A 13,071-nucleotide genomic window follows, 5' to 3' on the forward strand; every position below is an offset into this window, starting at 1 on the left:
CTGATCGATTTTTAACTTTTATGTTTCCAATTCTGTTGGCAGTCTCATTTCTGTCTATATTATCGAAATAATACTATAAATAATTAAGGTGAAAGGATTTTTTTCGATATATCTTTTATCCTGACGTTTCGAACTCAGGGACACAGATTAAAAATAATTAGTAGGTACCTATGTTGCGCTTTAACGATAACATTTAATAATAGACAATAGACATCCTTAAAGAAGAACCCAAATCTAGTATTTTGTTGAACAATAACCTTTAAAGGAGGATATGAAAATTTACACCCAGAATAGTACCTAAACGCACGATTATGTGGTGCATACAAGCTGCAGGCAGCAAGCGACATTTGTGAGCTTTCATTAAAATATAACTGATGTGGGTGAAAACCTCATTTCCAATGTCAAATGTTTCGTCATTCCGCAAATGCGTTGTTCATCGACACGTGGCGTTAATTTCCGTGTATTCACAGATGGAGAATTTTCAGTGCACTCCGAATTACATTTTATTGTTGTACAAATTTAGCTCTTCATACGAAAGTGTGAGCTTTTGTTGTAGGAACGATGGAATTTTTGGTTGAATATGTAACTGTTATTACGTCAATCGAAATATTTTAAAGTACCTATAATAATGAAGAGGTATTTAACAAATTTATCTATAAACAAAAACCACGAGAGGATTACTGTCAAAAATAATAATAACAGTTTTAACATTATTGCACTGAGTAGATATTTAATTTTTTAAAAACAGCATTTTGAATGACTCTACAAATTGTTTATTTAATCATAAAACATTATAAAAAACCTTGATACGTTTAACCATTGTTTCCGAAGTTGACGCCTGCATCAAATGCGTTTGTTGAAGCGCCTTTTTCCTCTAGTTGACACATGGAAATAGCTAGTCTATCACGTTACGAAACCAATGTTTTATCCTTTTTGTTTATCTCTGCATTACACTCGGATTGATATCGATGGTCGCAGGAAGCAATCAGTGTCCTCGTGTTCCAACCAAATTGCAATATTTGCTTCTTTCCTTTCGCAACACTTTCGTTTTCAATCCATTATTTATGTCACTTTATATCAATATCACTATATAGTATAAAACAAAGTCGCTTTCTCTGTCCCTCTATCCTTTATACGCTTAAATCTTTAATCTACACAAAGGATTTGGATGCGGTTTTTTTAAATACACAGTGATTCAAGAGGAACGTTTTAGTATAGGTATTATAATATTATGTTAGGTTTTAGACAAAGCGGGCGAAGCCGCGGGCGGAAAGCTAGTTAATCTATAAACTACAGCTGCATAGTATTATTTGAAATTAAACGTTGTTCTCCCATTGGCATTTCGAGTTATAACAAAACGAATTCTTCGAAATGTTTACATTCCGTAAGTTCCTAGTAAAGCATTATTAAAAACAACGATGTAATTATCAAACAACCTAATTAACGATGTTTATTCAGTCGCAAAAATACGGTAGATTCGGGAAGGGAAAAATAACGTGAAACTTATCAGAATCCCTATAAAGTATAAACAGAGCGATATTTATTGACCCATCTGGAGTTACCTTCATGCTATCGAGAGCATTTATGAAAGGTTTCTAGCTGAATTCACATGACACGTCTGTAGGTTGTTTTTTCTTTGATAAATACTTATCAAAGAATAAAATGCTTTGCTAGTTTTTGATTTGACTTGAAATTTAGTAGAATATTATTTCTGTTTTTTTTAAACCCTATTTAACTTTTGTATTACTGTATTCTACCTCTGTTTATATAGGTAATTTTTTCGTTTCAAATAAGAGAAATTTAAGAAATACTTTTTTTTTAGTGTGCCTCAACATATTTTTTCATGCTCAAAATCATCGCTGTGATAGCATCCCATTTTCATCGACATCAAGATAGTAGATATTTAAATAATAAATATTATGTGAATATTAAAAAGTTTCTCATATTATACACCTATGTATTTCTTACTTCTATGAACTATATGCTTTTTAATTCACAGAAAAACCTGTTAATGCTGCTAATGAACTAAAGCTTACTGAAATACTGCATCCCCTATGTATAGAATTCATTTCTCAAATAGATTTCTTAAGAAACCAATAGGGCAATGACCTAAGTTACCTGATTTGTTTAGTGTTTTTACCAGAGAAGGAATGTGGAAAAAATTATGTTATAGGTCGCAGTCATCTGGTTGAATCTGCTATTTGATGTCGTCATTTAATGAACGCACTAGCCATTTAATCAAATAGGAGATTCAACCAGATGAAGGCGACAGATATAAATCGATATAAGTGTACATAGTACATTGTTAAAAATGATTTAATACTGTGTAACCACAGAATAGTAGTTAATAGCGGGGCTTATCCATCGAACGGTGGAAACAGTATCTGCGCAATGAAAAAACCCATTTGAATTTTAATTGATATGCGTTGACTGAGCTGCTACGAATCCTATATGTATTATAATTTATATGCATCAGTTGGTCTGGTTTTGTATTGAACAGATATTTTGGCTCTTTGTTTACATTTTAGGTGCACTGTAACGTGTACTGGAACAAAATGTTTAGTTAATTGAAAATGGTTAATATTATAGTAGAGCCATTTTAATAGGCAACATTTGACAGTTCAACAAAATTCAACAACGTAACCTAGAAACGACGACATAGAATAACATGATATTTCGTTGTGTTAGCACTGCACATTTGCTTAACTTCTTTCAATTACGATTACATATTTATAAAAATCATGACCGATAGAAATAATTTTAAGATTTTATTTTACTGATAAACCATTCTAAACATAATAAACAATTTCTGATTTAAAGAACTGACGTCGCTCCAATTTTGTGTCAATAAACCTTTTTTCTTTTTAAATACCAGAGACGTTACTCTAATAATAATAGTTTAAAAAAACTAAAAAACACGCTTTTTATAGAAAACCGAACTAAAAAATAGAAAATTTTATCAAATAAGTGTATTGTCATCGGTCCTCAATAAATCTACAAAGTTTGAACGAAATCTGGCCGTTTAAAGTGGGTCAAAATCGCGCCCAAAGAAGTCGGTTACAAACAAACAAACATACAGGTGAAGCTAATATAAAGCGTGTAATAAAAATCGAAATCTGACATCTAGAATCGAATGCATTGATTACTTGTGAATAAAAATCATCATAAATTAATAAATGCGTTGTGTTTTTTTAATTATGTGTTATACTTGTCTTATTTTGCTCCTTAAATTTACGAAAGAAAGTATATTACTGGGACAGGGATTCACCTGATGAATTTTAAAATTGGCATGTGTTTCAAGTTCGATTGACAAATGTTTCAAGTCCGTATCGATTAGGTAATTCAATTTAATCGATGTTTTTAAGCAGGTTACCTCTTTTCGAAATTAAAATTGATAGACGTCAAATGTTGCCTATTAAATTGGCTCGACTATAGATAATATATTACGTGAAATTATATTATATTGCATTTGCAAAGCTTTGAGATAAATAAAATATGTGCTTTTAACAAAATCATTATTGATTTATTAAGGTTAAAGTGTATCATTTTAATGTTTTAAAATAAGCTTTTCACAGTGATCATTATTTTCTTAAACAAGAAAATAATACAATACAGGGCTGTGTTTGAGGCAGACCGTACCTAATAATATGTATTTACTAAATTATTAGATACAAATAATCTTTAAATACTTACCATATTACCTTAAAAATACACATATTTTACATTATTTATTCCTTAATTATTATGCATCTTTATATTTTATAAACAAAACAATTATCACACTGGCCTCTTTATATAATCAAAATTGATTCTTTTGGTGCGAATAATTTTCCGAAACTTGATCGCTGACAGTTTTGGCGTTCGAATTCTTTCAGGGCTGTCAAAATCCACATGAAAGAGTCCAAATTTCACGCTGGAACAAATTTAACATTTAAATGTAAACTTTTAACTTAAGTAACATGCGAATTGCAAAGTAAAGTATGGAATTGCAAAACTTCACACTTGCCAAACTTGGAGTTTTTGGCGAGAGACAATGGCAACTTGGTGAATGTAGGTAACATTTTAAGATTGAATCTGAATCACCGCAATCGTTATTTGATTTTAGGGTTGACAACTTTGCATTTTATAGTATGGGATACTAATAACTTAAGACATAAAAAAGAAAAACTGAAATATATATTAAGTACGTTACACAAAATTATCTCTATTATTTTTCTTTTCTTCTGTATGTGTGTGTTAAATAAAAGATTCTGTATTGTATTGTATCATAAAACGTTATCTTTTTTTTACAATTCATAGTCTAAGTTTTGGTATTGTATTGTGATATTATAATACTAGCTTCCGCCCACGACTTTGTACGTGCATCCCCGTTTTTCCCCGTTCCCGCAAAAATTTCGGGAAATCCTTTCTTAGCGGATGCCTACGTCCTAACATCTACCTGCATGCCAAATTTCAGCCTGATACGTCCAGTGGTTTGGGCTGTGCGTTGATAGATCACTATATCAGTCACCTTTGAGTTTTATATATATATATATATATATATATATATATATATATATATATATATATATAGATTAAGACAACGCTAATAGCATATGCGCTATAGACGCATTGTTGTAGCCAAATAATTTCTTATAGTTAATATTCTAGCGTAAGTATTATACATGCGAAATCAAGCTTTACATTTTAAAATTATAAACATTTCATTTAAATTACGAATAGCCATCCCTTCATTCAAAATCATCCATTAGGCTCGAAGCGAAGTATCCAATTACATTGCAGCCATCCTCATATAGCCAGGAGTAATTGTTCTAAATATTTGTTAAAATACGATACTCTGTTACAGTCATTTAGACCATAATCGGACATTCCATTCTTCGTAAAATTTATTGGAATTTTCATACCGTAGTTTTTTGTTATCCAATTGAGCAGTTTTCTAAAGCCTGGTGGATATGCCTGAAAATAGTTTGGGAGTTGGCTTTACTCAGAATATAAAAATGGCGCCCGTTTTGTACAGCTATTCTATTGTTAAATTGTTAATATAGGAATAATAAGATTGAAAACTAATTTAAGTTTTTTCGAGCGGAAAATCCCTCAAGCTTTTTTTATAAATTGGTTTGTGGTATGTTACTAGGTATAAGTTTAGCAAAAGGCAATCGTGTTCAATTAAAAACATAATTTAAATGATTAATAATTTATGAAGTTTAATAACTAAAACTTATTATATGTAATATTATCTTGGCTGTTCTAAAATAAGCATCTATAAAAATGGAATAACTAAACAGTTTTGTAGATTCAGTTTTTCTATTTTACGTTGTACTTTAAGAGATATTGTTGCGAATTTAATTAAAACTCAGAAAGACATAACTTTATATAGCTAACATACAAATATTTTGAATACAATAAAAGAGTAAGCAGAAAGAAATTTATAGTGATATTTTATACAAAAAAACCAACGACAAAGAGGGATTGGAATTTAAAACGTACACATTGTAGAAAGGGGTGAAGGGAAATGATCAGCGCAGTTGAGAGAACCGAGATCTTTTATAGTCGACTGGGCCACGCTGTATTTAATCGTTTATTTTCAGTTCTTCGTTAGTTATGGTTCGATGTTCATGCAAAATTTTTAGCTAAACTAACAGCTGTGACAATTAAAATACTTAATTTCAAAATTTAAAAATAATTTCATTTAATTTATAGTATTCCAATGCTTTATAAATGAGACATTATTAAAGTAGAAAAAAATTGATCACGAGGTGGAATTCGAACCGGCGTCTTACGCCGTACTGTGACAACGCCTCTCGACCAGCTGTGAAATAATTTAATTCTTACTGTTTTACAATACAAATATCCTGGATTCGATTCCCAATATTGCCACTGTTATTGTTTTTACGTGGAATTTGCAAGCACGCTGGTATTTGGAATTGTGATCGAACTACAGATTTAGCTGCAGCTCTCACTAATGTAATAAAACTTTTGAAATATTGTGGTAGTGGTACGTACTCCTTTTCTAGAGAATACAAGCCATATATTTTGCTTCATCTTGATTGAATAATTGGGCTATTCGCAACTTGTTGTTTTAAGAAAATTATATCTACGAAATCTTAAGATATTATATAACTTTATTCGAATTGAACCTTCGTGGAAAAGAGAACCAATTATGCTAAGCCAAACACAAACCGTACATAATATTATCACAAAAATGTATATTATGAAAACAAAAAACACAACATAATATATTGGTATAAAATTACTAAAAATAAACCTTAAGCGAAAATAAAAAAACGGACGTAGGTGTAGCAATAATATTACGATTTTTAGTCTTAGAAAAAATCACACAACAAATCTCTACATTACTACAGCTTGCTTCTGTCCATGAAAAGGATTAGTTTTTCTCCAAAAAGTTAACACAGGTTGACAGATGTCAACTATAGCCTGAGGTTATTGATAAATTACGAAACTTACTTCTTCTGGGGTAAAAACTGGTAGCCTTGGTTTCTTATATTGTTGGATATGACTTAGTTTGTCTGTTCTTTTGCGTACAATTTCTGGATAATCACCGCTTTAAAAAAATACAGGATGTGCATAAGGTTCTCATAAAAGAAAAACAATTAAATACTCGTATTTTTTTTTAAGTAACCGTTAAGAAAAAAAAAAATAGCTATTAGATTAGCGTAGCGTAATAATATTAAGGGTTATATAAATCATAATATAATTATAAATCATAGTAATAAAAATATATTGTATGAACTGAAATATGATGTACCTACCTCCGTTTTTTTTATGAAATAGTAATCAATACAACAAGCAGGCTTTCGTTCGGCCTTTTCAACTATAGATCATATCCACACGTTAGACCAAGTACTAGAGAAATATAAAGAATTCAATCACCCGCTTTATGTAGCTTTTGTTGACTACTCAAAAGCATTCGACTCCATTACTCACTGTTCAATTTGGAAAGCGCTCGAATCATGCAAAATAAGTACCACATATATAAATATTCTAAAGAACATCTACTCTCATAGTGTAAGCAGAATACGGTTAGAAAACAAAGGAGAAGAGATACAAATCGGACGAGGAGTTAGACAAGGCGACCCCTTATCACCAAAGCTGTTCATCGCAGTATTGGAGGATGTCTTCCAGAGTATTGACTGGAAAAACAAAGGGCTGTGGATTTCAGGCCGATATCTTAGTCATCTAAGATTTGCAGATGACATAGTTCTATTTGCCAACTCAGCCAACGAACTAGAACAAATGTTACAACTGTTATCGAACTCCAGCCAGGAAGTAGGCCTACATATGAACCTCCAAAAAACTAAAATAATGACCAATTCTCGAACTAAACTAATACAAATATCCGGTAATCAAATCGAATATGTTAACAGCTACATATATCTAGGAAAGCTAGTATCATTTAACGAAAACTGTAATGAAGAAGAAGTTGATAGAAGAATTAATGGGACGTGGAAGAAATTTTGGGCTCAAAAAGAAATTTTAAAAGGAGACTACCACATAGGATTGAAGAGAATAGTGATGGATACCTGTATTTTACCTAGTTTGACATACGGGAGCCAGACATGGACATATACAAAGAAAATTAAAAACAAAATTACCACATGCCAACGTTCAATGGAACGAAGTATATTAAAAATAAAAAAAATACAGAAGATTAGAAGCAAAGACATAAGAAATAAAACTAAACTAACAGATGCTCTCCGCCAAGCTCTACATCTCAAATGGCAATGGGCGGGTCACATATCGAGATATACAGATAACAGATGGACATTACTGACAACTAAATGGGCAGGACCAACAGGAAAAAGGAAAAAAGGTAAACCAAGAAAGCGATGGGCTGATGATTTAATAGAAACGGTGGGCAAAAACTGGATGAAAATTTCACAGGATAGGATTACATGGAAGAGGAGAGAGGAGGCTTTTACCCAATAAGGGGTCCGTGGAAATAAGAAAAATAAAACTAACATTAGATACTAAAATAGATTAAGTTAAACTAACAACTAACAAAACATTTGAAATGTAAATTTTGATTTTTTCACGGAATAAATGAGCTTTATTATTATTATTATTATAATCAATACAAACTTTTACGATTTTATTGGAAAAGCTTTTACGACACTATCGAAATGTTTTTCGTAAATTATTATTATATTATTGTCACAAAAATAATTAAGAAAATATACATACTCTCAATTGACGAACTCGTTCTGCACCTTCAATATCATATACATACGTTGTTTTTATCTTTCGGTTCAGCATAAAATGCTTGAAAAGTAATAAAAATGTTACCTGAAATATGAATTTATATCAGTGGGCAAAATGTTCAAGTTTATGTTTCACATGATGACTTTTAATAGAATTTATACTAAGAACTTTTTTGGTATGATCAAAAGTGTTTGTTGTAAAGATGGTAAGCCCGACTGTGTCCCAATAGTAAGTAGTTGAAACATAAATAAACTGCTTTTCTGGGGAAGTTTAACACAGGAACAAAATAATCACTGCCATATCCCTAAAATCAAATTATAATTGGATAAGGCATTCACAAGAATATTGCTTATAAACGAATCTATCAAAATATTAACTCGGCTTTTAGATTGTAAAGCTTTATACAATATGGCTAACTCGTTGAATAGAGGATCGAGTTAGCTGAATAATGTGCCAAAACTTGATTGTTTCTTCGCTTGACTCTATTAAGCGGGTCAGATGTCGATATTTTATTAAATAAGACAAGCGCCTCATCGCCTTTTACTCTTAGTTTTAACATCCTTTTGGTAAATAAATGTATTTAAATTCTTCAATTCAGCTGAATCATGGCTAGGTAAAGTTATTATGCTCTATATGTCAAAAACTCGACAATTTTCAAGAAAAAAGTAATCACTCGCATGCAAGCAGTATACATGAGGCTCATTTATCGAGTTCCATAGTTTAACATTATCTCCAAACAAAGTGAATGCTACTCTTGCGTAGTCTTCGAGATAATGGACCGTAACTGGATTGGTCCATCCTTCCTAATCCATGAGAGGTGTTGGTAAGTCGAAAATGAAAAAGAGTTACCACCGGTGTTATATTAGCTTTTAAAAGTTCTTCAAATAATGAGTGATGTCTAATAATTTACGCCTTACTGATTAATTTAGTTGTCGTGGTAATATACTGTGAATAAGGATAAGGATAAAGCAAAAGTTAATATCGAAACTGCTGTATACAGCAGATCTTTATGTAGGTATGTTAAAATTTCTAGTACCAAAATAGCGAACTCCAAAGTGCTCTTATTTAATAGAAAGCAAATTACGTCCATCAGCAGTCGCAATGAGAATTATTTTCAGAAATGTTGCCAATGTTACGCGATATTTGTGAAAAAATGGCAAAATGTAAATAAAGAACTGCTGCAGCCATTAATCGAACGAAATGCGATATTCTTAAATAAAGTCCGCCGAGGGGAGTTTCGGAGCCATGGTCTTAAAATCTTAACAAAGCGACAAAACAGAAAATAGCAAACAAATGAGTTACCGTGGCCACGATATTGTAAGCCGGTAATACTTTACTCCCTGCAGTGATTCCAATATTATAACGTCCTGCTTATATTTGTTGTAAGAATCAGCTGCTACGTCACCATTAGAGTTGTGAAGTCAGGGTGTTTGTGTAAGACATACACTTTATCCTCTTCCTGATAAAAAATCATTACCTACCAAGAAAATCTAGAAGTTCATGATTATTATTTAGAAGATTATCATATCCAGATACTTTCGAATAAGATATTTCATGAGTATTTATTACGAAAAAGTAATCCGTGAAATCAATTTAATTAATTTACGTATTCAACATTATGTTTTATAAACAAAATATTATGTTAATCATAAAGTATAAATTTTGCGTAAAGGATACTCTAAATAAAATGTTATTGCAACAACTGACAAAATCTGTTTGCGTGTTTATGTCATCGAGGATAATTAAATTTCCATTCATTCGCAATTCTTCTGAACAAATAAACGTGAAATCTCAATGCAATTATGTGTCTTTATTTGTAGAATCTGTGGTCATATTAAAATTTAATTTTTATTAATTTGTAGCTTAATGTTATTTTATATGTTTCGTTATCCCAGAATTTTTCTCTCGGAATTAGAAATGTCCTAAAAAAAGGTACCTAATGTACCTAACAATTTCATTATTTTCAAAATGGCGCAATGTTTTGACTCTATGTTGCTTTGTTAATATGCATTACTGGGGGAATTTTTTAAATGTTGATCTTATATAGTTATATTAAATAGTCCCGCAATTTAATAATCAAAATTTCATTAATAATTAATTATTAATGAGCTGAGTGGCATAGCTAGTTCATTTAAATGCCTCAGTCAATTCAAATGAACCAGTTGGTTTTGGCCACTCTTATACGCATCGGTAGTCAAAGGCAGCGATCAATATCGATCACTTCGCCTGGTTTCTCCCGTATGCCGTAAGTACTTAACGTCCCTATAGGTATTTCATGTGCTTTGACACTGTTGACACTTGCGAATTGGATAGATTTATTGAGAAAGCGGTTATGAGATTGCTCGTTTAACCGTTTAGCTTTTAAGATAGTGTTATGAGATGATGGAGGGTGAAATGGTACTTAGTTTACCTTTAATAGATTAATATTCAGATTGGCTGTAGCAGATTCGTGGGCAGCTTATCGGTTTACTATTCTCTTCTGTTATACCTACTATTATAGTCATTGCAAAGCAAAATAAGTCAAAACTTTTCTTATTGTTTAAATTATATAGCGTTCGTTTTTAGTAAATTTAATTTACAGATTGGCCTGTGGCAGATTCCTGGGTAGCTTTGCAGTCTAAGACAACCTACTTCTTTCTTTGTACTAAAGCGATTGTAACTAAAAGAGTTCTGTGTTAAATTTTAATATTTTAAATACATTTTACTTTTGAAACTCATACGTGGCTAATGGGTATTAATAAACATCGGTTCTCATATTTTGATGCGTGTATGTACAAGTACTCTCGAAAATCGAATTGTTTCTGAAACAAGAACCCAATGGTTGATTCAATATACCTATAAAATTGCTATTTCGAATGAAAATACAATGACATAAAATGCCTATCATCATATTGTTACATTCATACCTATATGGATCGGTGCAAACGGGCCACCGTCCGCGTCCTAGTCACGTTTTTTTCATATATTTAATTTTAGTTTGCGTAATTCATACAACATCCAAATCTTTGAACATACGTAGTACAATTTATTTAATTACTAGAATTGGGGATTCTTACAAGTTTACGCTTTGAATTTAAGTACCTACCAATTGTTGAATCTATATCTTTCGTAAGATTACTTCTTGTTCAATTGAATATATTATGATCTCGTATTGTAAATCGCATTGCTAACGTCAATATTGCCTTTCATACCTCTACCCTCCTTCTATTTGAAATGCAGCTGAATCAACCTCAAACATGAAATTGTCTGGAAACGAATAGTTGCTATATCGAGAGGCTGCTACATGATATGCGTACAGCACACTGCAATGAACGTTTGAGTATTATTTTGTTATATTGCAATAACTTAATATTATGATAGTATTTGTTTGTGGATTGTGTATTTAAAATTATGATGGGTATTTATGAGTTTGTGAGTATGTGTGTAATTGTGTATGTACGCTGACCGCACGATCAATCGGCCATCACTTGTTGGATTTTGATATTTTCATTCCACGTATTTATTGCTTTTCACAAAAATTAGACACTGGTTTAGAAATAAAATTATATATTGTTATTACCAACACTTTTTTAGAAAAAATGCTGCTTTTTAAGTAATAGGTCAAGGATATAGAAATAAAAGAAAGAATAAAATATGCGAGTGAAATTTCATTTTACATTGTTAAAATATCTTTGAATCAATGTAATATGTACCAATGTTTTGTTAATTTTTAGTACCTATTTAAAAATGATTTATCTCTCTTACGTCCCACTTTATCGGAACTTAAGTTATATTTGCTAGAAATATCAGCTTACGGAAAACGGATATTATAATATGATACTCAAATATCTATTGAACAAACAAACACAAACCTCATTTTGTGTTGTGTTCTTCTGAAATGAGGTTTGTGTGTTATCAATTAATTTGATATTATTAATATACCTATTACCTACGCATATTAATTTCTATATTTTGATGTGTTGAAACACTTGGAAATATTAAGTGCACAAAGTATAATATAAAAACGATTGTTTTAAAACAACTAAGTACTAAACCATCGTTTATGCAAAAATTTTAATACAAATAAAATAATTTACTAAGTGTGCATTAATTTACAATGGAGCTGCATAAAATCCCGGCAATAAATATCTAGAAAAATACCTCAAAATCTGAAGGACACACATCTGTATGATTATAACGTAGTTTCACATTCTAGTAAAACAGAAAATCTCTTCCAATGATTGCAAAACACAGTAAACACACGAATAAACTAAATGGATTACTAAATGGATGGATTAAAATATACCGAACTTTCTTTATTTCTTTTTATCATGTTTAGGGCCGATTTTTCAATGCTTGGATAAAACTTATTCGTCGAATAATGTATAAAACTACCATTTTAAAAACGTATTCTAATTGCCCGTATTTGACGGTTTACGTGACATTTTAATATTATCGTGTAATACTTTATTGGACGGATAAGTTTTATCCAAGCATTGAAAAATCGGCCCTTAATAAAAAAGAAAATTATCATAATTGTCACATAATATTAAATCTCGTGGCTTATTTAGTTTAATTTAGCATAAAAAAAATAAAATAAGGACCATTTTAGAATTTAAAATAACAGCTTCTTTTCCATATAAAAGTAAATAAAGAAAACCTAGAAACAATTCTAACAATTATTATTATCTAATAATAAGCCGCAAATGTAAACATAATTCATCAATTTGCTTACTTAATCGAATTAATATTAACCAGGGCTTAGTTTGAATAATTACATAATAGTCTAATTCACGATCTACACGTACATTTTCACTTGTAAACACACACACATACTGACACACACATAGAAAGCCGCGTTAATTGAAAATG

The 13,071-nt window shown here is 30.9% G+C and overlaps 1 pseudogene; it reads right to left on the reverse strand.

Moving 5' to 3' along the window:
* Positions 1-8,236: 8,236 nt before the first annotated feature.
* On the reverse strand, positions 8,237-12,076 carry LOC149485121 (myrosinase 1-like; annotated as a pseudogene).
* Between the last annotated feature and the right edge of the window lie 995 nt (positions 12,077-13,071).

The sequence above is a fragment of the Colias philodice genome, chromosome 10 (assembly GCF_061535455.1).
Source record: "Colias philodice isolate Cphi_HAF_F1 chromosome 10, ilColPhil1 Martin Lab GWU primary, whole genome shotgun sequence".
In the NCBI taxonomy this organism is placed as follows: Eukaryota; Metazoa; Arthropoda; class Insecta; order Lepidoptera; family Pieridae; genus Colias; species Colias philodice.